We start from the raw sequence: 27079 nt of genomic DNA on the forward strand, positions 1-27079 counted from the left end.
GTCAATGTAATTGTTTTGTCACTGTTGTGAGTGATGAGTGTTGTTGTCATATATATATATATATATATATATTTACACACACACACATAAACATATATATATACATATCTATACATATACACATATATACATACATATATATATCTACATATATACACATACATATACATACACACATACATACATACACACACATATATACACACAAATATATATATTTACACATACATATACACACACACATATATAAACATATATACATATACATACATATCTACTGTACATATATACACACACAGCTATTTCGTATCAGTGCAATACGCTGTTTGTTAAAATGGATAACTCCGCCTTACGCAAGTCTGCGTGGATATTATGAACTATCGATTTGTTCAAGTTCTATTTAAATTTTAAATAGAAGGAATTTTTATTTAGTCGACAGAAATATCTTTGGTAGGAATGGTAAAAACAGACAGGAATATTATTCCTGAATAAATCAACTCAAACCTTAAACAACTTATAATATTTTGCTCTCCATAAAAATATATCCTGTCTAAATTATACAAGTTAGAAATAAAGTAAACATTAAAAGAACAAACATTCAAATTTCTTTACTCTTATGTAATTTTATATAAAAAATAAACTTAGATTTTAAATATCCCAAAAGATTTTGCTCTCCATAAAATATATCCTGTCAAAATTATACAAATTCAAATATGAACATGCTGCATAACAAAACCTGGAAATATAAATAAAATGTGTTCTTTTTAGCAATAACAAATCAAATCATTCAGTTGTCTTTGCTCATATGTCATTTTAGAGCTGGACGCCTGGCATCTTTTTGGCCACAGGTTCGTTTCTGTTTGGTGTGAGGTTCTGTGTTGTGGAGATTCTCAGGATGGATTGCAGGTGCTCATCAGTGAGGCAACTCCTGTGTGCTGTTTTGTTAGTCTTTATCACTGAGAAGAGCTTCTCACACAGATATGTGCTACCAAACATGCACAAGGTTCGAGCCGCATGTAGACAGACTTTTTTTGTTCTTCAAAGTCACCAAAGCGCCGTGCAAACTCAGTGCGCCAGTTTATCAGCAAAGTGCGTATTTGGGAACACCGTAGTGACGACTTGGTTTAACATTACTTGGCAACAGGGAAAGTAGGGCAAGTTGCACTGGTGCATTTGTGTCTCCCATAAAAGCAGCTTCACTTGAAATCACTTTGTGATTGTGCACGGGTAAAAACGTCCGCTGAAGTGTCAGATTCTTATTTAATTATGCTGCTTTCTGTATCTTCTGCATTGCATTCAGGTTACCCTGATGTTTTGTCTCATAGTGCCGTCTTAGATTAAATTCTGTAATTACAGCCACATTAGCTCCACAAATGAGACACACGGGTTCAGTAAACATATACTCAGCCTCCCATCGGTTTTAAAGGCTCTATTTTCAGAATCAACTTTTCTCTTCAGCATCGTGTGAGCTAGCTTCGCAATAACTTGCAGCATCATAAGCTAGACTTGATTAACGCGATAAGTGTTCTGCAAGGCAGCTGAAGCGCTGCATTATGGGATCTGTAGTTTATTGTGTTACCAGCGCTTCATATACCCAAGCTTTAATAACAATAATACAGTATATAAAATGATCTCGGGCGGATATAATTACACTGGTCGGATGTGGCCCGTGGCCCTTGAGTTTGACACATATGGACTAAATAGAACTTGAAAAGATATATTTTTCAAATGTGATCGCAATTCAGATAGAGTTGACGCGACTACAGCCTGCATGCCTCAATAAGTCATCCTCCCTCGCTCTTACTTTTTACCGCTCATCTAATGAATACACTGAGTATGGCTTTACCAAAACAATCATTGATGGCGAATAAAGTATCCATTATTCGAGTATGTAGATCGGGTTATATATATATATATATATATATATACCCGCGATCGCAGCGGAGAAGTAGTGTGTTAAAAAGCTAGAAAAGAAAAGGGAACATTTTAAAAATAACGTAACATGACTGTCAATATACAGTATTTGTTTTGTGAGTGTTACTGAGTGTTGCTGTCATCAAGGATTTGATTATCATTATTTCTTTCAATCAGGTTCGTATTTGTAGGATGTGTTGTGTTCAAGTTACATTCCGTGTTTGTCAATCGCTGTAAAGATGACAGGTTTCATTCATCGATTTGTTTCTTACTGCATCAATAAACAGCTCGTCTTCTTCTTTATCTGAGACCTGACACACTGCATGCACGGGTTTTTTACACTGTCTTCCTTTAGCGGACATTGACTTTTTCCACCGTGTGCTTTGTTTCCGCAGTAGTTGGATTTATGAATATGCTTATCAGACGCTTCATATTTTTTGCTGCCTTTTCAATTGTGTAATTCGGTTTTGTTCAGCTCTTTGGAACTGTTGCTTTTATCTGTGCACGCGCCAGTTCACGTGAGCCGCTCGTGTACATGCATCGAAGGTTCCCAGCTGTGCTGGTGCCATCTCGTGCTATGTCCATGGCTGTATTTAATGTTACCTTAGTCCTGGCACTTAAAACTTTCTCTCGCAGTTTCGCTGAGTTTGTGTCAAACACCACCCTGACCATCTCATCTTCCTCTCCATAAGCACAGTCCTTCACCCGTGAATATTTACCCGTGGCAGTTTACTATTGGATTGCCGCTGACGGACGGCCTTATATGGGCAGGCACTAAATTACAAACGCCAGCGCAGCCTGTCTATGAACTTAATTTAAAGTGTAGGTTTACATCGTGCCTTGTTTCCGAAGTAGTAGAACTCATGAATATGGTTGTATATGTCACTCACTCGCTTCTTATTGTTTCGCTGCCTTCTCAATTATATAATGCATGTTTTCTTCAGCGCTTTTTGAAGGTCTTCCTGGTTTTCTATGTACTGCGTGATTACGGGAGGCGTGATGATGTCACACGAAACTCCGCCCCCACGGCGTTCAAGCGCATCTCCATTACAGTAAATGGAGAAAAACAGCTTCCAGTTATGACCATTACGCGTAGAATTTCGATATAAAACCTGCCCAACTTTTGTAAGGAAGCTGTAAGGAATGAACCTGCCAAATTTCAGCCTTCCACCCACACGGGAAGCTGGAGAATTAGTGATGAGTCAGTGAGTGAGTCAGTGAGTGAGTGAGTGAGGGCTTTGCCTTTTATTAGTATATATGTTTGTGATGCATAGCCATCTGATGGAATGACAAGTGCAGTTCATTTTATTACTTCATGCATTACAGAACACATTTCAGTAGATGGTGTACGGCAAGCATTAACGTTGAGGTTCATGTAGATTACTTAGATTTCAACCCATCTTAGATGGGTAGCACATGGCATATTACACATATTTTTAATAATAAAATGCATTGCCCTGTGGTGGGCTGGCGCCCTGTCCGGGGTTTGTTGCACACACTGCATTTGTCATTCTAACAGATGGCGCATCTAACCAATAAAAGTTAGACATACATTACATTTTTCATTCTAACTGATTGCACATCACAAACATTTTATTATTATAAATGTTTGTGATGCATAGCCATCTGTTGGAATGACAAGTGCAATTCATTTTATTACTACATGCATTACAGAACACATTCCAGTAGATGGTGTATGGCAAGCATTAACATGGAGGTTTAGATAGATTACTTAGATTTCAACCTGTCATAGATGGGTAGCACATGGCATATTACAAATATTTTTAATAATAAAATGCATTGCATTTGTCATCCCAAAGGAAATGCCATTTAACAGAGACATACTGTATGCACTTCATTTGTCATTCCAACAGATGGCGCACCACAAACCTATAACAAATAGATATATGCATTGCATTTTTCACTCCAACTGATTACACATCGTAAACATGATATTTCTATCAATGTTGGTGATGCATAGCCATCTGTTGGAATGACAACTGCAATGCATTTTATTACTACATGCATTACAGAACACATTCCAATAGATGGTGTGCAGCAACATTGAGGTTTATGTAAATTACATTGAGGTTTACTTAGAATTCATCCCTTATGGGTAACACAGCTAGCCACTCGCATACGGTCAGTTTTGTGCTGCAATTGAACTACAACACTCCAAAAAAAGGCAAAATTTTCATGAAGCACATAGTTGGCCATCAGTCTAGAATCAAGCTCAGACCCTGAAATATCCTCTTTAAATCTTTTTGCTCAAATGTAAGCCAACAGCCTGTGTCTTATTCAAGGCATCATTAGGTATATTTATTGATGTGATGATCCCTTTCCAAAATGTAGCCTCTTCTAGTTTTATAAGGGGTGATGACGATGGTGGCACTGCTGGCTGAGAAGATCAGTGTTCTGGGTTCAAGTGCTGTGGTCTTTGACTGTGTGGTGTTTATATGTGGGGTGTTCAAAATATTAAAATGTAAAACCAATGACATGAGTTTTTAACATAACACCTGTGGACACTCAAAAAGTGGTCATAAATTTCATAAATCTTCTCTATGGCACCTACAGTAAGTGAAGTATTTTATGATTTAATTTGCTTCTAAAGTGGGTTTGGGGAACAGGGATTAGTGACATGGGTAATGTACAAATAAAATGTTGGGTATCAATGTCTCCTTCAACCTACTTTGGCTCTCCAAATGGTGGTCAGGTGCATCCTGTTTGCTTTAATTCTCCCTGAGATGTGTCCAGAACTTGATTGAAGTCCACCTGTGGCAAACTGAGATGATTGGACATCATTTAGAAATACCACACTTGTGTGTATACTGGAATTCCCACAATTCACAATGCATGCCAGGAAGACTAAGGATCTCTCTGTAGATAGATAGATAGATAGATAGATAGATAGATAGATAGATAGATAGATAGATAGATAGATAGATAGATAGATAGATAGATAGATAGATAGATAGATAGATAGATAGATAGATAGATAGATAGATAGATAGATAGATACTTTATTAATCCCAAGGGGAAATTCACATAATCCAGCAGCAGTATACTGATACAAAGAAACAATATTAAATTAAATAGTAATAAAAATGAAAAAATGAAAAAAATAAAAATAAAAAAAGCAGACAATAGCTGAGTATTATTAGGATTTACTCCCCCGGGTGGAATTGAAGAGTCGCATAGTGTCGGGGAGGAACGATCTCCTCAGTCTGTCAGTGGAGCAGGACGGTGACAAAAGTCTGTCACTGAAGCTACTCCTCTGCCTGGAGATGATCCTGTTCAGAAGATGCAGTGGATTCTTCATGATTGACAGGAGTTTGCTTAATGCCCGTCGCTCTGCCACAGATGTTAAACTGTCCAACTTTAATCCTACAATGGAGCCTGCCTTCTTAACAAGTTTGTCCAGGCGTGAGGCGTCTTTCATCTTTATGCTGCCACCCCAGCACACCACCACGTAGAAGAGGGCACTCGCCACAACCGTCTGGTAAAACATCTGTAGCATCTTACTGCAGTTGTTGAAGGATGCCAACCTTCTCAGAAAGTATAGTCTGCTCTGACCTTTCTTACATAGAGCATCAGTATTGGCAGTCCAGTCCAATTTGTCATCCAGCTGCACTCCCAGATATTTAAAGGTCTGCAGCCTCTGCACAGTCACCTCTGATGATCACAGGGTCCATGAGGGGCCTGGGCCTCCTAAAATCCACCACCAGCTCCTTGGTCTTGCTGGTGTTAAGATGTAAGTGGTTTAAGTCGCACCATTTAACAAAGTCTTTGATTAGCTTTCTGTACTCCTCCTCCTGCCCACTCCTGATGCAGCCCACAATAGCAGTGTCGTCAGCGAACTTTTGCACGTGGCAGGACTCCGAGTCATATTGGAAGTCTGATGTATATAGATTGAACAGGACCGGAGAAAGTACAGTCCCCTGCGGCAACCCTGTATTGCTGAACACAATGTCAGACCTGCAGACTTCAGTGATCAGATTGTGGATTGGCACAGCTCAGGGCAAGGGGATAAAACCATTTGTAATGTTTCACGTGCTCCCAAGAACACAGCTGAAGACATTTAGAATGACCAGGACTTTCCCAGCCAAACTGAATAACCAAACAAGAAGGGTTTTGATATGGGTTGTGACCAATAACCAAATCTATACTTTATTAAGAAATCCTCAGCTGAGCTGAGATGAGAGAAACCGTTGGAAGGATTGCCATCTCAGCAGCACTCAATCTTGAAGGCATCAAGCCACTCTTAATTAAAAGTATGTCAAATAACTTTTAAAAGGATTCGGAGAGAAAAACTATTCTCTGATTTGATGTGGCAAAAATGGAACTCTTTGTGCAGAACTCCAAGCAAAATGTCGGGATAAGACCGAGCACTGTTCATTAAAACATTAGAACAGTCTAGATCAGGGGTCCCCAATTCCGGTCCTGGAGGGCCCCAGTGGATGCAGGTTTTCATTCTAATCCCTTTTCTTAATTAGTGACCTGTTTTTGCTGTTAATTAACGTCTTTTAAATTCATTTTAATTGACTTGTTTTTTAAGATTTGTTCCGCTGATTTGCTTCATTTCTTTCCTTAGTGGCACCCAAACAGAAATGAAATGTAAAGTGAGTGAGCCAACAGAAGACCAACTAAGTCAGGGCTTCAAACTTCAATGACTTGATTAATTAGGTGCCGAGTCTTGTCATTAATTAAACCCGTTCTTTAATTCCATGGCTTGTTGTTGCTCTCATTGAGCAATAGCAGACATTTCTAAGAGTGATGTTCAAATGTTTCGTTGACCTGAGCAGATCAACAGTCCTGAGGCCTTCATCTTTCTTTATTTTCAGATATTGTATGATTGTTTGCTGGTCATCCATCCATCCATTATCCAACCCACTATATCCTAACACAGTGTCATGGGGGTCTGCTGGAGAAAATCCCAGCCAACACAGGGCGCAAGGCAGGAACAAATCCCAGGCAGAGCACCAGCCCATCGCAGGGCACACACACAGTAGGGACAGTTTAGGAGTATTAATGCACCTAACCTGCATGTTTTCGGACCCGGAGGAAACAAATGCAGAAACTGGGAAAACAATCAAACTCAACGCAGGGAGGACCCGGGAAGTGAATCCAGGTCTCCTTATCGCGAGGCCGCAGCTCTACCACTGCTGGTTATGCTTTGGCTCATTTTGTATTTCATTATTGTTTGGCTGCTAATTAAGGAAAAATAAACAATTGTTTGGTTTGATTCTTAAAGAGCAAGTCAATCAAAATAAATTCAAAAGAAGTTAATTAGGAGCAAAAACAGGTCACTGATCAAGAAAACGGTTAGAAAGAAAACGTGTTGCCACTGCGACTCTCCTGGACTGGAGTTGGGGACCCCCAGTCTAGACGAGAACAAGCCATTGAGCCCAACAAAGCTTGCCAGTTCTCTCCACTTAATTCTTGTAAAGTAACATCAAGTGAAAGTCCCTAAAGTCTTACTGGCTTCTTGGTAGCTCATTCCAAATGTTTGTGGTTCTCTGCGTAGTCATCACCAGCCCAATATCATCCCTACAGTGCACCGGTGGTGAAGGTAGCATTCAGGCTATGGGGATGCTTCTCTACAGCAGGGACAATGAGACTTGTCAGAAGGATGAGTGCAAACAAATACAGGGAGGTCCTTGAAGAAAAAACCTGCTCCAGAGTGCAAGCCACCACAGACTGGGATAACAGTCCATCTTTCAGCAAGTCAATGACCTGAAGGAACAGCCACAATAATAATGGAGTGACTTTGTGACAAGTCTCTGACTCTCCTTAAGTGACCCAATGAAAGCCCAAACTTAAATGTCTTAGGAGATCTTTGCAGAAACCTGAAGATGGCAGTTCCTTTCTGAGAAGCTGTTTTCAGTTTGTCATTTTGAGTTAGGGGTGGCATGGTGGCGCAGTGGGTAGCGTTTCTGCCTCGCAGTTAGGAGACCCGGGTTCATTTCCCAGGTCCTCCCTGCGTGGAGTTTGCATGTTCTCCATGTGTCTGTGTGGGTTTCCTCCCACAGTTCAAAGACATGCAGGTTAGGTGCATTGGCAATCCTAAATTGTCCCTGGTGTGTGCTTGGTTGTGGGTGTGTGTGTGCGCACCCTGCAGTGGGCTGGCGCCCTGCCCCGGGCTTGTTTCCTGCCTTGTGCCCTGTGTTGGCTGGGATTGGCTCCAGCAGACCCACGTGACCCTGTAGTTAGGATATAGCGGGTTGGATGATGGATGGATGGATTTTGAGTTAGTGAGTGTAGCTTAATGGGCAAAAATGGCAAATGTATCCATCTAAAATTAAATTAAATGATAAAGTGTGCAGAAAGTAAAGGAGTCTTAATACTTTCTGAATTCACATCAATCACTATGGACCACACCATTAGTATCTATGGCCTCCTTATGTTTAAAAATGTCAACAAGAATTCTTTTCATGTAATTACTTGTCACAAACATCTAAACACTAAATTGTCAGCGTAAGTACAGTAGGAATGGTATGTCTAGTACCCACTGTTGAACTAGGTGACAAATCTACAGGTGGTGTGCCATCTTAAAAATGTTAAAAAATTAAAGTGCTTCCTACATAAACAGGATTCTGAGAAATTAAATCATGCATTTATTTCTAGTAGAATTGAATACTGCAATTCGGTGGTCACTGAATGTTCAAACTGCTCTTTATGCAGCCTCCAGTTAATCCAAAATGCTGCTGCAAGAATTATTACAAGGACAAGAAAATGCAAACACATAACTCCAGTTCTTAAATCTTACACTGGCTCCCGGTTAAGTTTAGGGCAGATTTAAAAATCCTCCTTTTAACATATAAAACATTAAATGGCTTACTTGTCTGAACATATCATGGCTTACAAACCAGAACATACTGCACATTTACATCTCAAGATGCCGGTCTGCTTATGATTCCAAGGATTAATAAAATAACAGTGAGAGGTCGAGCTTTTAGTTACAGGGCCCCTAAACTGTGAAATGGTCTGCCTGCTACTATAAGAGATGCCCCTTCGGTCTCAGCTTTTAAATCCCAGCTGAAGACTCACAAGTTCAGTTTAGCACACCCTGGCTAGAGCTGCTGTTTAACTGTACAGACTGCATCTCTGCAGGCTCTATTGTAGGCACAGAGCTGGACATTTTGTCATCTGTAGCAGAGCAACGGGCACTGAGCAGACTCCTGTCAATCATGGAGAATCCACTGCATCCACTGAACAGGATCATCTCCAGGCAGAGGAGCAGCTTCAGTGACAGACTGCTGTCACCATCCTGCTCCACTGACAGACTGAGGAGATCGTTCCTCCGCCACACTATGCAACTCTTCAATTCCACCCGGGGAGGTAAACGTTAATATTATACAAAACTATTGTCTGTCTGTTATACCTTCATTGTTATCCCTCTTTAATTTAATATTGTTCTTTATCAGTATGCTGCTGCTGGAGTATGTGAATTTCCCCTTAGGATTAAAAAAGTATCTATCTATCTATCTATCATATAGTGCTTTTCTCATCTATCTATCATATAGTGCTTTTCTCATCTATCTATCCATTCATTTTCTAACCCGCTGAATCTGAACACAGGGTCACGGGGGTCTGCTGGAGCCAATCCCAGCCAACACAGGGCACAAGGCAGGAACCAATCCAGGGCAGGGTGCCAACCCACTGCAGGACACACACAAACACACCAAGCATACACTGGGGCCAATTTAGAATCGCCAATCCACCTAACCTGCATGTCTTTGGATTGTGGGAGGAAACCGGAGTGCCCGGAGGAAACCCATGCAGACACGGGAGAACATGCAAACTCCACCAGGGAGGACCCGGGAAGCGAACCCGGGTCTCCTAACTGTGAGGCAGCAGCGCTACCACTGCGCCACTGTGCCGCCCAACATCTATCTATCTATCTATCTATCTATCTATCTATCTATCATATAGTGCTTTTCTCATCTATCTATCTATCTATCTATCTATCTATCTATCTATCTATCTATCTATCTATCTATCTATCTATCTATCTATCTATCTATCTAAAAAAAAAAAATATCTCAATTAAATCCAACACCTTCCTGCTATTAAAAAAGTAATGCTAAAAATATCTGTCTATTGTAAAAGAAAATCTTGAGACAAGACTATTGCCAAGAGAATTTTTCAAGTCGCACCCTCCTCTCAACTATTTTCAACCACGCCTACGGTCCTCTCACCTCTCATTCGTGTGAATTATTTTGTCAGACACAGTTCCTGCGCTCTCAGCTCTTAGAATTTTTTACGTTTTCCTCACTTTAAGTTCCCAATAAAAGAAGACATATTATGTCCAAATCTTATTGAACAATTTCATCCTGAAAAGTTATCAACAGAAGAAATTAGTACATGGGCAATCCTAGGACAGAGAAACGATGAAATCAATTGAATTAATGCGAAAATTGTCAATCGGTTACAAGGCAAATTGGTTAAATGCGTATCAATAGACTGTGCTGAAACAGTTGGTGGTGATGGTGCGGAAGATGACATCAACTTACAAAGTACAATACAATGAATATCTACAACTGTTAACTCCATCCGGTCTTCCAACCGTCCGAATTACTGTTGAAAGAAGGATGTATCGTAATGTTATTGCATAATTTATATATGAGTGATGGGCTGATGATTAGTTGTTTTCAAAATTGGTCGAACAATTCTGACATGTAAAATTTTAAAAGGTGACAAGGAAGGTACAATTTAAACAGATTGTTATTTCCATGGGAATTGTTACATATGCATAATAGAAGTAATTATTTTACATTACAGTGAGTAATTAACTATAATAAAAAATAGTAAAACGTAATAAATTGAAAGAAAACTACATTTCATGTTGCGTTATTGTTATTTGTTGTATTATATGTTTTTGTTCTGTTTGGCTTTGAAATGAACATGCGAATACTTTTTAAACTTACACGTTAACTGTAAAACTTCTGCTGCAAGCAGCAGACACGTGAAGTGGAAGGTGCCAAGCGCCCACCCGGGGGTTGGTGAGCGAAGCAAGCAGGTGGCAGAGCCCCCTAGTTAATATAAAAATACTGACTTCCTCTTTTGCATAAAATGTTAAAATTTAAGCAAACATCATCAGCTTGGCCCACTCATGTACATGGCCCATTTTAAATTGACAGCTAACCTGCATGTTTTTGGTATGTGGCAGGGAAACCCCTGCAGACTCAGGGTGAATGTGTACAATCTACATGGACAAGACCCAGGCAGGGACTCAAACTCAAGACACCTCTTACCAATGAAACATCAACACAAACACAGTAACAATAATTTTCCAACAGCCATTAAACAACTATTAATTTAGTAAAAAAATACATTGTGGCCTGCAGGGGGTGCACCAGCTCCCCAAAGGCAACACAGAGGGACACAACACAAGTCTCTGTAATATTATTTCAGTGGGAAACGCTTTTCACTCATTTCCTACCAGCACCAAAGTACAGTACAGCCAAGCACAACAGCACACTCCTTTTCTTTCTCTGCCTACCTGTCTCTTTCTCTCTATCTTTTCCACCACCACTCCTCCTCCATCAAGCTTCATTCTCCACCTTCTGCCTCTGGCTCCTGGAGCAGTGGCAGCAGGCTTCTTTTATCCATTTTCCATTGCCCCGTTACCGTGGTCCAGAAGCACTTCCGGGTCAGGTGCAAGCCCAACAAGGACCCCCGCAGCACCACCCTGTGGCATCCATGGAACCCAACAGGGCTGTGCAAGACTCCAACTCCCATGAAGCCCTGTGGGAATCCACAGCACCGCTGCAACAAAGTGGGGCTGCCATCTAGCGCTCCAGGGCAGGTAGTGCCCTGTGCATGCTCTCCAGTCAAGTCCTTCGACTATGGAGGCATCCCGACTGATTAAGGATCCTGGCCATCTGCCACAAAATCTACTCATTTATTGGAATAATGTAGAAGACTCTTCACTTTAAGGTCAATGCATCTTGTGACTGACCGCTGTTTATGAACCTGTAGTTAGGATATAGTGAGTTGGATAATGGATGGATGGAAGTGATGTCATTACGGAGGGGCCGGAAGTGACTTTATCAATGGTATTTTGAGACGCGAATGCTGTGTAGTGGCCATTTTGGGAATCTGGAAGTATTGTAGGTACGTTATGATTATTTTTCTTCTTTGGTGCTGTTGAAAGAAGGAGAGAGAGTCATTAGTACGCACAATCAACCCTTTACCTAGTGTAATATCACCCACCTTAGGGCTCCGAAGCACTCATGTGTAACAATGGAAACAAATCTCCATCACGATAAAAAAAAAAAATTTCTATGAGCTTATTGTTTTGCATTTTTGGAATTGTCTTCAAATTCAATTTTATTGTCAGTTTTGCAAACTGTTTGGTAAGCAAAAATGGCCTCTTTTGCTCATCACTACCATTTAGCAGATGGAAGGAGAATAACCAGAGGGCAGAAGGAGTTCAGTGGAGCAGGTAAGATAAGATCTTAAAAGGGAACAGAGAGAATACAAAATGTGGGGAATGTAACTGGTAATCCTAGAAGTGACCCACACACCACTCTCTCTAGCTGCTTTCTCACCTGCGCCAGGCCCTTACTAACCATTATGAAGGTGTGCAAAACAGTTTCAGTAAAAGAAGATACAGAAAATATGAATAGCTTTATATAATGCTCTGGATATTTGAATCCGCTGGTCAGTCATTTTCTAACCCGCTTAGTCCCAAACAGAGTCGCAAAGGGTGCTGGAGCCTATCCCAGCTAGAACAGGGCAGGAACTAACACTGGACATGGCAGCAGCCCATCAAAGGGTGAATACACACACATACACACACACACACACACACACACACCAGCCACATGCTAAAGCCGATTTAATATCACCAATCTACTTAACTTGCATGTTATTGGACTGTGGGAAGAAACCAGAGCACCCGAAGGAATCCCATGCAGACATGGGAAGAACATATCTATATACATTAGAACAATCTAGACGAGAACAGGCCATTCAGCCCAACAAAGCTTGCCAGTCCTATCCACTTGTTTCTTCCAAGAAAACATCAAGTCAAGTTTTGAAAGTCCCTAATGTCTTACTGTCTACCACACTACTTGGTAGCTTATTCAAAGTGTCTATCGTTCTTTGTGTAAAGAAAAACTTCCTAATGTTTGTGCGAAATTTAACCTTAACAAGTTTCCAACTGTGTCTCCGTGATCTTGATAAACTCATTTTAAAATACAAGTCTCGATCTACTGTACTAATTCCCTTCATAATTTTAAACACTTCAATCATGTCACCTCTTAATCTTCTTTTGCTTAAACTGTAAAGGCTCAGCTCTTTTAATCTTTCCTCATAATTCAACCCCTGTAGACCTGGAATCAGCCTAGTCGCTCTTCTCTGGACCCTGTCTAGTGCTGCTATGTCCTTTTTGTAGCCTGGAGACCAAAACTGCACCCAGTACTCCAGATGAGGCCTCACCAGTGCATTATAAAGGTTGAGCAGAACCTCCTTGGACTTGTACTCCACAGATCAAGGCGCTATATAACCTAACATTCTGTTAGCCTTTGTCACAAGAACGAGACATGGACAGATAAAGAGTTGGGGCAGCCACCCGTATAATATAGTATCCCGGCTGAAAAAGGTCGTTTTCTCAAAATAATCAGCACTGAAGTGCATTCAACGGAATCCAGTACAAGACTGAGGAAACAAAGGAAAAGGGGCAGGTTTTAAAGGGGGAGACAGGAAGTGAGGTCATATGGATCTGGCACGTGGTCTTCCACCATTGGTTCGTAGCCGGAGGTGACATCAGAGGGACTGGAGCTGGTGTGGCCGACTTCCATTGGTTCATTCCCGGAAGTGATGTCAGGAGAGCCAGGTGAAATCCCCCGGGGATGGTCTACAGGCAAGGGAGAAAAAGAGTCAGTGCACTCTGCCACACCCGGCATGCCTCCAAACTGCCTTCACTCAAGCCCTTTAGCTGCCTCCCATACGCACGTGTGTGACACCTTCTTAATGGCTTCTGAACACTGTTGGGAAGTTGATTGCTTGGAGTCCACTATGACTCCTAAATCCTTCTCATAAGGTGTACTCTCGATTTTCTGACCATCCATTGTGTATTCAAACCTCATATTTTTACTTCCTATGTGTAATTATTTACATTTACTGACATTAAATTTCATCTGCCACAAATCTGCCCAAGCCTGTATGCTATCCAAGTCCTTCTGTGATGATATAATGGATTCCAAATTATCTGCTAATCCACCTATCTTGGTATCATCTGCAAACTTAACCAGCTTGTTACTTATATTCCTATCTAAATCATTTATATATATTAAAAATAGCAGTGGTCCTAGCACTGACCCCTGTGGAACACCACTCTTAACATCGGCCAGTTCTGATGAGGTTCCTCGCACCATCACCCTCTGCTGCCTGTGTGCAAACATGCAAACACCACGCAGGGAAGACCCAGGACGTAAACCCTGGCCTCTTTACTGCAAGGTAGCAGTGCTAATACTTTAGCATCTTTCCATCTTGACACAACATTTGAAAACCTGAGTGAATCTGTTAGGAATAAATGGATTAACTGCCCAGAAAAAGGTCAGCAAAACTTTTGGAGACTTACCAAGAAGACTCAAAGCAGTAACTGCTGCCAAAAGGGGCTTCTGCGAAGTTCAGCATTAAAGGTCTGAATACTTGTATGAATGACAGATTTCAGTTTTTGATTTTTAATAAATTTACAAACCTTTCAGAGGATACATTTCCCCTTTGTCATTATTGGTTATTGAGTGTGGATTGGTGGGTACAAATGGCAAATGTATCCACCCAGAATTAAATGTACAATGCAGTGAAGTGTGCAGATAGTGAAGGGGTCTGAATACGTTCTGAATGCACTGTAGACCTTATGGTATTTGAAGTAAGGCAGCTGTGGGTCCGCTACCCAAGTCCTCCCTGTGTGGAGAGAGCATTGAGTTGTAAGAAAAATGCTATATAAATGTAAACAATTATTATTATTATTATTATTATTATTATTATTATTATTATTATCCACTTCAGATTTATGGGATAGCCTGTGTCTTGTCAGGCAGCATTGGACCAAAGGCAGGAATGAGCCCTGAACAGGATGTCAGTCCTATTACCGTGTAAATGGCAATATCATGTTAATTATTATATTAATGAACAAATAAAAAAAAGACATTACATATATGATATCCATTCCTTTTTTATTCATCCACTATCCATTTTAACATTACGAGAAGACAGTATTCCTGACAGCACTGGACATGAGGTGGGAGTCAGCCATGGATTGGATGCCAATCATAGCAAATACTGAGTCACATTTGGCTGATTTGGAGTTTCCAATTAATCAAGCCTGAAAACCTTTGGAGTATCAAACTAAAAGAACTGGGAGTTCAGGGTGATGTTTTTAGATGGGTGCAGAATTGGCTCAGACACAGGAAGCAGAGGGTGATGGTGTGAATTGGCCGATGTTAAGAGTGGTGTCCAGCAGGGGTCAGCGCTAGGGCCGCTGCTGTTTTTAATATAAGTAACAAGCTGGTTAAGTTTGCAGACGATACCAAGATAGGTGGATTGGCAGATAATTTGGAATCCATTATATCATCACAGAAGGACTTGGATAGCATACAGCTTTGGGAAGATTTGAGGCAGATGAAATTTAATGTCAGTAAATGTAAAGTATTACACATAGGAAGTAAAAATATTAGGTTTGAATACACAATGGGCGGTCGGAAAATCGAGAGTACACCTTATGAGAAGGATTTAGGAGTCGTATTGGACTCTAAGCCATCGACTCAAAGCCAGTGTTCAGAAGTCATTAAAAAGGCTAACAGAATGTCAGGTTATATAGCGCCTTGATGTGTGGAGTACAAGTCACAGGAGGTTCTGCTCAAGCTTTATAACACACTGGTGAGGCCTCATCTGGAGTACTGGGTGCAGTTATGTTCTCCAGGCAACAAAAAAGACATAACAGCACTAGAAAAGGTCCAGAGAAGAGCGACTAGGCTGATTCCAGGGCTACAGGGAATGAATTATGAGGAAAGATTAAAAGAGTTGAGCCTTTACAGTTTAAGCATAAGAAGATTAAGAGGAGACATTACTGAAGTGTTTAAAAAGCTCTTAACCTGCAGTTGCTCCAGGGGTGCTGTACAATGGCTGACCCTGCGCTCTGACCCCAAGGGGTATGTGAAAACTAACAAATTCCTAATACATGAAATTGTATAAGGTAAAATAAAAACAACAACAACAACAACATGAGGACACAGTTGGAAACTTGTTGGGGGTAAATTTCGCACAAACATTAGGAAGTTTTGCTTTACACAAAGAATAGACACTTACAATAAGCAACCAAGTAGTGTGGCAGACAGTAAGACTTTAGGGACTTTCAAAACTCGACTTGATGTTTTTTTGATGAAATAAGTGGAGAGGACTGGCGAGCTTTGTTGGGCTGGCCGGCCTGTTCTCATCTGGAGTGTTCTAATGTTCTAATGTGTGGAAGTGAACCCATCTGAACTCTGGTAGAATATGCACACTCGATGCTGGGACTAGTCAGGACTCTGCGATAAAGCAGCAGTGCTAGCCAGTATGCCACCCTGCCACCCTCTGCCTATTATGTAATGTTGATGTTTAAAAATGTATTGAACTCTTCATCCGTTCAATATCCAAACAAGCTTGCTTAAAGAGAAGAACAAAGCAGACTGGGAGTCCAACAAGGGTGAGCTCAAGTTGGTATCATATATCTGAAAATGGTGAGCTGGCACAGAGGACTCCCCTCACTCAGACTGGACCAAATAAGACTGGCTAATCAGCCTAACCTGCATGTCTCTGTGAGGTGGGAGGACATTTCTTTTGCTGCTGTCAGTTTAGAGAAGCACAAATCCACCTGACAAAACACCATTCAAGATAAAAGCTTCACATTTGCAACTGGGGGGTGTGTTTCTTTTGTTGGTATTCAAATTCTTGAAGTTGTTTTCAGCCCCAGTTGTTTGCCTGAGTATTCAAACAGCTGGCTCGTGATATCACCTTAACGGGATTGACTCACCCAGTGAACGTTAACTTATGCACATTGACACATTCCATGGCGGATCTCTTTGTAGAATCAAACTGAATGAACTGTGTTTGACCCTAACCTTCTTTATATATCGCATTCATGTGAAGCTCAGAAATTCGAGAGACCCTCAAAGCTGACTTCCACGGGATCAGACAGAGGAAGATGAGGTGTTTTGAGGATGTTTTCAAAATGTCTACTATTGGGCGGAGACCCTGTAGCAGACCCAATACATTCTGGGGGAATAACATCTCTCAGCTGGATTGGGAATGCTTGGGAATTCCCCAGGAAGGGCTTCAGGACAGGGAAGTCTGGGCTAACCTGCTTGACCTGCTGTTACTGCGACCTTTATCAGGAAAAGCAGTACAGAAGACGAGATGAGATGAAATCCAATTATCAAATTAAGTAAGTATTTAGAAAATTGAAAAGTGGACATTTTCAGTTTTTATACATTCCTTCATTTGTGTTATGTAGGTTGTAGAAGACCAGCCCGGCTACAGACAGACACTGAGACACACAATGTCCAAACACACACATTTATTTTCTCCTCTGCACAGTACACAGTACACAAAGTACCCACAAGGCTCAGTCCCTTTTCTTGAAGTCTTCTGCCGCCTCTACTCCTCTCCTCGCAGGCTCCGTCCCGACTCTGTCTCCTTGAATAGAGTGAGGCAGCCCCTTTTATATTGCACCCAGAAGTGCTGCAGATCTTGTTTCTGGAGCTGCCCAGGTGCCCCCTGGCAGTGGCCACAGACACCAACAGGTTTGAACTTCTAAGCCCCAATCCCGTGGCCCTGATGCAACCCAGGGGGACTACCCTCTAATGTCCCGGGATATAAATTGCCCTCCTCCTGGTTCTCTGCTTCTTCAGGTCTCCTGGTAGGGCATGATCCCCAGCCATCCATCACAAGGTTCACAGAGGCTATCCAGTGAATAACCAACTTTACATGGCACGCTAGTTCATTTCAGGGCACATAAATAAACACAGCCCTGTTCAGCCAACTGGACCAAAAGCTGACAAGTGACGCAATATGCAGGTATGTTGTGATGCAGGAGGTAGCTGGAAGGAAATCCACAAAGACCTAAGAAGAACGTGCAAGCTCAGCATAGTCAGTCACCAGAGCGAGATTAGAATCCAGGACACTGGAGCCAGTATGCCACCATCAGAATAGATTTACAGTAATTAAAAAAACATATTAGAAAGAATAAAATAGGTAAATAAAAATGTAAAATCTTACATTATATACATTATAACAGAGTAAACTTTTTTTTTTTACCAAATTCAGCTCTATTCTTCTTCTTCTTCTTTTTTTGCTGCTCCTGTTAGGGGTTGCCACAGCAGATTATCTTTTTCCTGTCCTTGTCATCTTGTTCTGTTACACCCATCACCTGCATGTCCTTTCTCACCATATCCATAAACCTTCACTTAGGTCTTCCTCTTTTCCTCTTACCTGATAGCTCTATCCTTAGCATCCTTCTCCCAATAAACCCAGCATCTCTCCTCTGCACATGTCCAAACCAGCGCAGTCTCGTCTCTCTGACTTTGTCTTCCAACCGTCCAGTTTGAGCTGACCCTCTAATGTCCTCATTTCTAATCCTGTCCATCCTCGTCACGCCCAATGCAAATCTTAGCATCTTTAACTCTGCCACCTCCAGTTCTGTCTCCTGCTTTCTGGTCAGTGCCACCGTGTCCAACCCATATAACACAGCTGGTCTCACTACCGTCCTGTAGACCTTCCCTTTCACTCCTGCTGATACCCGTCTATCACAAATCACTCCTGACACTCTTCTCCACCCACTCCACCCTGCCTGCACTCTCTTCTTCACCTCTCTTCCACAATCCCCGTTACTCTTCAACCAAATTCAGGTCTATATTAAAAAAAAAATCAGCATTTTGTTAGTAAATGATTATAATGCAGCAGTTGGCTTAACTTATAGTAATAAAGATATACAGTATATTCAAGATAAAAGAGGTAATACTTGTAATACAAAAAGTTTCTTATTATTTATATTGTAAAGGAAAGTAAGGAGGGTCTGGCATCCCAGCCTGGTATTGATGGTATTTCTTATCTTGTGAGGAAGCCATTATGATGGATTATTAGCCTGGATGAATGGAAGGATCAGTGTTCCCTTTCCTGGATGGATGATGAGAAATTGCCTGCCAGGGCCACGGGTTTCCCCAGTACACTGGATGGCAGCAGTGCTCTGGCATAGTTCCTGCTTGGACATCTACAGGGCTGTATGGGACTTGTAGGTCTGCAGGGCAGTTCTGTTGGGGTCCACTTGTGCTGCTGGGGGAAAGCTTCCCTGGTAGATGGATGTTTCACCTAACACAGAAGTGCTTCCTGGCTTGAAAATGATCCCTCTGCCTCACCCAGCCAAGTCCAAGTCAGGAACGGAGTAGGGCAACACCAGCCAGGAGTTATTGTTAAAGCTATATGGAAGAATTATGTAAGATGATATTTTTACTAAATAAGAATAGCTTTTGAAACCAGGACATTTGTGGTGAAGTTAAGTCTGGGGTTCGGGGACCTGAGATGGCCTCCCTACAGGTCACAATATACCATACACACACACACACACACACACACACATACACACATGCACCAATCAGCCACAACACTGAAACCGCCAGTCTGATATTGCGTAGGTTTCACTTGTGCCACCAAAACAGCTTTGACCTATCAAGGCATGGACTCCACAATACCTCTGAAGGTTTCCTATGGTACCTGGAACTAAGACATTAGCAGCAGATCCTTAAAGTCATGCAAGTTGTGAGGTGGGATCTCCATAAATTGGTCTAGCTTTTTCAGAACATCCCACAGATGCTCAATCAGATTGAGATCTGGAGAATTTGAAGACCAAGTCAACATCTTGAACTCTTTGTTAAGTTCCTCAAATCATTCCTAAACAATTTTTGAAGTGTGGCTGGGCTTTCTATCCTGCTGAAAGAGGCCACCGCCATCAGGGAATACCATGAAGGGGTGTACGTGGTCTGCAACAAGTTTTAGGTAGGTGGTACATGTCAAAGTAAACATCGATATGAATGCTGGAACCCAAGGTTTCCCAACAGAACATTGCCCAGAGCATCAAACTATCTTCGTTGGCCTGCCTTCTTCCATAGTGCACCCCGTTTCCATCTTTTTTTCCAATTAAGCAATGCAAATGCACCTGGCTGTCCACATGATCTGAAAGAAAATGTGATTCATCAGACCAGACCACCTTCTTCTACTGCTCCATGGTCCAGATCTGACACTCATGTGCCCATTGTAAGTGCTTTTGGCAGTAGAGGTCAGCATGGGCACCGTAACTGATCTGCAAATATGCAGCCCCATACACAGCAAGCTGTGATGCACTGTGTGTTCTGACGTCTTTTTCTCATGGCTAACATTCATTCTTCCAGCAATTTGTGCTGCAGTAGCTCTTCTATGAGATTGGACCAGAAAGGCTAGCCTTCACTCCTTATACATACCAAAGAACCTTGAGAACCAATGACCATGTTGCCAGTTCATTAGTTGTTCTTGTAGCAATTTTGGTGGGTACTAAGCACTGCATACCAGGAATACAACACAAGGCCTGCCATTTTGTATGTTCTGACCCAGTTGTCTAGCCATCACAATTTGGTCTTTTTTAAGTCACTCGGATCCTTAAACTTGTCCATTTTTCAAGTTTCTAACACATCATGGTGGCTCTGAGGCTAGGGATCTACACTGGAGAATGTTGCCCGTTTGAATCCCGTAAACACCTTAATTGAAAGCTTAGGAGATGATATGGTCTGTAAGACAAAAAAATTGTAGGTATCAGCAACCTGAGCAGAGTGACCTGTGGCTGTTTCTTAAGGTACTTGATTGATAGACCAAGTGACAAGGCAGAAAGAAAAAGAACAGCAGCGGCATCTGCTGAGCATCACAGAATGTGCCTCTTTTGGGGCCCTCTCTGTTAAACTTCCAGGGGACGATCTTTCCAAAAAACCATCTAAAAACAACTTCTCTCTAACACGACAAAGCTGATGAGCTGCTCCCTCTTTCAAGCTGACAGTCTCTTCTCTTTGTGGACCTGAGAGCTGAGGTCTAGTCTGAAATGCTGAGAGGCACCCATTAGTTCAAGAAGGGAACTTCAGCATCTCAACTCTTGGACCAGAAAGGCTAATGTTTTTCCTAATGAAGTTGCAGGCGATACAGGAAAGAGCCTCACTGAGAACAGCATGCAACACCACGGACAAAAGACCACGTTACAAAGAGAAAGAGTGCACTCCAATGCCAGGTGAATACTCCACTTGAACCTGGAGCAGAAACTAAATCAGCAACTCCACACAACATCAGGCGTCATCATCAAATACTTAGTATCGTAAAACAATTTATCTGTGGCAAGAAAAATTAGAATCCTAATAGTAAGTAAACAGACAGCTTCTTCTACAGTATGCCATCTGTTTGTCTGTCCTATTTGTCAGCATTCTGTATTAATTGTCTATATATATATATATATATATATATATATATATATATATATATATATATATATATATATATATATATAGTTAGCAAATTTCTATAATCCTTGTGCATATGAATTGTATTATTCTGTTTGTAAAAACAAGTGTGCTTGATTTACCTTGATATAAGTCCAATGGGACAGGACGCACAGGCCTTAGTGTTTTATTATATATTAGCCATCCCCCATGGCTCGGCCCACATAGTAGTGAAATAGGACAAACTTTAAAAATCAATAAACAAACAGGTATCGCTGGCTTAGCAGAGGCAAGGTACACTCCAAAACATAGAGGTAGACCAACTCCCCACTCCTGATGTTACGCTTTCCCCTCCCCTTGGCCCGCAGCCTCTGTCTCGTATTAGTGTGAATATATCACTCCTGCAAGCGAACAATGATTCTTAGCATGATAAGAGAAGTCGCAATATCAACTGGAATGTTCAAGAAAATTCTAAAAAAAAAAGCCAAATCTAAATCCGTTCAGTAGTTCTCTCATTCGCAAGGTAAGCAGAGGTAAGGTATGCCCAGAGGCTGGCGCGTGAGTGAGAATGGCCTGCCCCTCAGCCCGCTGCGTGTCTCTCAGATTTACACAAATAAATTGGTACTGCAAGCGAACTACAATACTTAGCGTGATGAGAGAAGTCGCAAAATGTTCAAGCAAATTCTAGAAAAAATCCCAATCTAGTTCTCTCAAGAAAAGAGGACAGAAATACAGACAGACAGCCGTTGAATTTTAGATATATAAAGATTAGATAGATGTATATGAATGTTTAACATTATTACTTCTACTATACATATTTTTAATTCTATAGTTCTTTTCCATTTTACCTTTATTTTTGGTTTGACAATGAAAAAAATTAATTTGTTGTGCCTATACAGCTCATTTTAATTGCACTGCATTGATTGCCATTCTGTCCTTGATTGGCTTTTGCATTATACCTGAGCTCTTTGTGGACCTGAATTGGATTACATTGAGTTTGAAAGAACTTACAAGGAACATGACACTGCTGTTATTATGAATTGATGAGCTTTGTGATTGTAGTGGTGGAAACAAATGGAATATCCTATGTGTAAGGATGACCTCTAGTGGACAACTGTGTATATGGAAAATGCTGAAAAAATACTTTTAGAATTTGCATAGATAGATAGATAGATAGATAGATGTGAAAGGCACTATATGATAGATAGATAGATAGATAGATAGATAGATAGATAGATAGATAGATAGATAGATAGATAGATAGATAGATAGATAGATAGATAGATAGATAGATAGATAGAAGAAAGGTTCTAGAAAATTAATTAAATAACTAATAGAATAGATGAAAAGACACTGTATAAAACAGGTACAAAAAACTGCATATGTTTGTGAAGGTTGAAAGAGATGGTTCTCTTGCAGAGGTGCCACAGATAGAAGCTTCTCCATCTTAAAATGCTTTCTACATTGGTTCCAGATTCTAAGTGAGTGGAGCACAATTGGGTTATTAGTGTATTGCCGATAACGTGTTTATTGGAGCACAGAGCAAGGAATACAAAGAAGTACTGCAGGATTTTACTTCTATTGCAGACCAAGCCTGTGTATGTTCTTCTATTTGTGTCCAGGTTCTTATCGCCTGTATATTTGCTGCCCAGTAATAAAATTGGAAGTTAGGTAGAGCCTTGCTGCCTTTTTCTTTTTTTCTTTGTAGGGTCGCTCTTTTGATGCGTGGATGTTTTGAATTCCAAATAAATGAGGTTATTGTTGAATCTAATTGCCTAAAGAATGATTTATTAATGTATATTAGGATGTTTTGAAATAAAAAAAGGAGCTTAGGAAGAATATTCATCTTAACAGTGTTAATTCTTCCAGCTAGTGTGAGATGAAGGGTTGACCATCTATGCAAGTCTTGTTTAATTTTTTCCATGCAGATGGCACAATTTTGTTGATATAGAGGTTTATGTTTACTTGTGATGTTTACCCCGAGGTATTTAAACTGTTCTGCAATGATAAAAGGTAGGGTATCTAATCTAATATTATATGCTTGAGAATTCACTGGAAAGAGTACACTTTTATTCAGATTAATTCTGAGACCAGAGATCTTTTGAAATTCTGTGAGTGCTGCTAAGACTGCAGGCACAGAATTTTCTGGGTCCGATATATACAGTACCATATCATCTGCATATAATGAGATTTTCTGTTCCAGTCCTTCTCTGCTAATCCCCTTTATCTGATCAGTATTTTGACAATGTATTGCCAGTGGTTCAATGGCAATGCAAACAGCAGCGGTGACAAGGGCATCCTTGTCTAGTGCCACGTTCTAGTTTAAAGTAGTCTGAGCAAATGTTATTGATGCAAACTGAAGCTTCTGGGTTAGTATACAGTAATTTAATCCATGCACAAATGTTGGGCCAAACTTCTCCAATGTAGTAAAAGGTATTTCCATTCAATCATGTGAATGCTTTTTCTGCATCCAATGATAATAATATTTCTGGGGTGTTTGATTTAGTTGGTGAGTATATTACATTAAACAGGCGTCAAGATTTGAAGATAAGTGTCGGCCCCTAATAAATCCAGTTTGGTCTTGTGATATTACGAGGGAGCACTTTCTCCATCCTTCTAACTATGATTTTAGAGAGTATTTTAACATCGTTATTCAGAAGGGAAATTGGTCTGTATGATGCACATTGTAATAAGTCCTTATTTTGTTTTGGAAAACAGTGATTAGTGCTTGGCGAAGGTTTGTGGAAGAGATTGGTTATCTCTGGCTTCTGTAAATGTTGCTAATAGGAGGGGAGCTAGCTGAGCGGAGAATTTCTTGTAAAACTCTGCAGGGTAGCCATCAGGGCCTGCTGCTTTCCACCTTGGAGTGACTTTATAGCATCTAGTAATTCTGATAACGCCAGAGGTTTATCAAGTTCCTCCACACTAAAAGCGTCTATTTGTGGTATCTGTAATGTATCCAGAAATGCATTCGACAATGTGTATTGTCTTCTTTAAACTCAGTAGTATATAGGGATTTATAGTAGTCTCTGAAAGTGTGCATTATATTTTTGTGTTCGATGATTTTATCTACGTTCGTGTTGGTGATTACCGAGATTGCGTTGCACTTCTTGCTTGTGAATTTGTTGAGCTAAAAGCTTATTAGCTTTCTCTCCATGTTCATAGTAATGATGTCTGGATTTGTAGATTAGTTGTTCAGTTTCTTTAGTTGTCAAGAGGTTTAATTCTGAATGTAGAGCCTGCCTCTCCTATGTAGAGTCTCGCTTGGTAGTCTGGCATGTTCTTCATCTATTTTAGTAATTTCGCTTTTTATCTCTGCTACTTTCTTGGCTTCGGATTTATTTCTGTGGGAAAGATATGAGATAATCTGTCCTCTTAAGAAGGCCTTAAGAGTTTCCCAGAGTATTCCTGCAGAGATCTCGGGGATGTATTTGTCTCTAGAAAGACTGTGATTTGTTTGGATATAAATTCAGTACAATTATCGTCAGCTAATAGAAGCGGTTGAGGCACCATCTGCGGGGTGAGTGTATGGGGCTTAGTAATTTTAGCTCCAAGATCATAGGTGCATGGTCAGAAATAACAATAGCATCGTATTTGCAAGATTTAATCTTAGGCAAGAAGTTATTGTCTATAAAGAAGTAATCAATCCTTGAGTAGCAATGATGTACTGGTGAGTAGAAAGAATATGTTCTTGAATTTGGGTTTAAAAACCTCCAGGGATCTGATAAGTTGTGATCAGTTATAAACTTTGTAATTATCTTTGCGGTGTTAGATGCCGTTCCCCCTGTGGAGGAAGTCCTATCTAAAAGTGGATTTAGAACACAATTAAAGTCCCCAGCCATTATAACTTTATGAGTGTTCAGATTGGGAATGGATGCAAATAAATTTTGTATAAATTCCTTATCATCAACATTAGGTGCATAAACATTTATCAAAATCATTTTACAGTTAGATAAGTCTCCCATGACCATTACATATCTCCCTTCAGGATCCAATACTACATCTGATGCTACAAATGGTACTGTTTTATGTATGAGAATTCCCACCCCTCTAGTTTTCTTTGTAAAACTAGAATGGAACATATTGCCAGTCCAGTCTTTTTGCAGCCGGAACTGATCCTTGCTTAGTAAGTGGGTTTCCTGTAAAAATACTATTTTAGCATTTAGACCTGTTAGGTGAGAGAGTACTTTCTTTCTCTTTAATTCGTGATTCAGGCCTTTAACATTCCAGCTTACAAGGTTAACTGTCCCATCATGGAGACACTGATTCTGAGTTTTTGATGTCATTTTATAGTCTTAACTGGAAGTGAGACAGCTTCGGCCTTAATTTCCTATTTCCCCTAGAGTTGTTGCCATGCAGCTTATTATTACGTTGGTAGTTATAATTATAAAGATTAAGAGGATAGATTAGGTATAGATCAAGCCTGCTCTCCTTCTCTCCCCCCCTTACCCCTTACTTTAAACATATATTTTATGTATAAAGTATACTCAGTGTGTATATATATATATATATATATATATATATATATATACACACATACACACTGAGTATACTTTATACATAAAATATATGTTGTTGTACCCTGCATAACTGAATAACCTTTATGGCACAATAACAATTCAATACATTTCTGGTCACTACTCTATTTGGATTTAATAATCGTCTTGTGGGAAAAGGCTGACTCGCATAAATAAGTAGAGCCGAATAATACAGTAAAGGTGCTTTTGAATTCAACCGAGTGAAAAATGACGGCTGTCCGATTAACTGCAATTTTAGTTCCCTCTCCTTTTCTCTTTCTCAGATCGCTTTTTGGAAGAAAGTCAATTTCGCAGTTTTTATGAGTAGTTCAAAAGTGCCTTTCCACATTTTCCTTTTTAGGAATAGCAATGATAGATTGACAAATCAGACAAACACACTTCGATTGTGACATTGTGAGAAAAAAATCCTTTTCCAATTCCACATCCAGCCCATAACCTCCCCAAACATTTTTTTTTTAAATCCCTTCTTTAGTCGATATAAATTGGACGGCTAACTAAATCACTTAGATAGCCGGAGTTTTGCAGTAGCTCACGTGTTTGATCGTGCATGCGGGATGACCAGTATGTTAAAAGACAGATTGGCCGCCCTATATGTGAATCAAGTTGCAAGTGCCATAGGGAGAATATATGATAGACTAACGTTTAAAAAAATTTTTTTTGGAATGTAATGCGACCTACCTGCACTACCTTTGTGATCTATCGGTCGATTACGATCGACACATTGGGCCCCCCTGGGTAGAGAGAAGGAAATGATGTTCACTCACGGACAGTTATGCTCATACTAATTCTCGACACACTTCTTTCCGCATTGGTGTTTTAACAAACAGTCAATGGTTCTGTCTAAATATATTTCCTCTTGTACTCCACTATCTGCAAGGTAAGCCCAGTTAATATTCAGTTAGATAACGACCCCCCCACCCATGACTATGATATTCCTCTCAAACTTGCTTTTTCTATATTATTAAAAATTTGTGCATTTAAATTACTGTCTGCATTCAGAGGTCTATAGCACACTCCTAAAATAAGGCCTCAATCTCTAATGTTTTTTAGTCAAATCCAGACGTCCTCACTAAGATGTGGCTCATCACCCAACTAAAAAAAACAGGCATTTAAATTATATTTTGCACAAAG

This window comes from Polypterus senegalus, chromosome 1 (genome assembly GCF_016835505.1).
Source record: "Polypterus senegalus isolate Bchr_013 chromosome 1, ASM1683550v1, whole genome shotgun sequence".
Taxonomy (NCBI): domain Eukaryota; kingdom Metazoa; phylum Chordata; class Cladistia; order Polypteriformes; family Polypteridae; genus Polypterus; species Polypterus senegalus.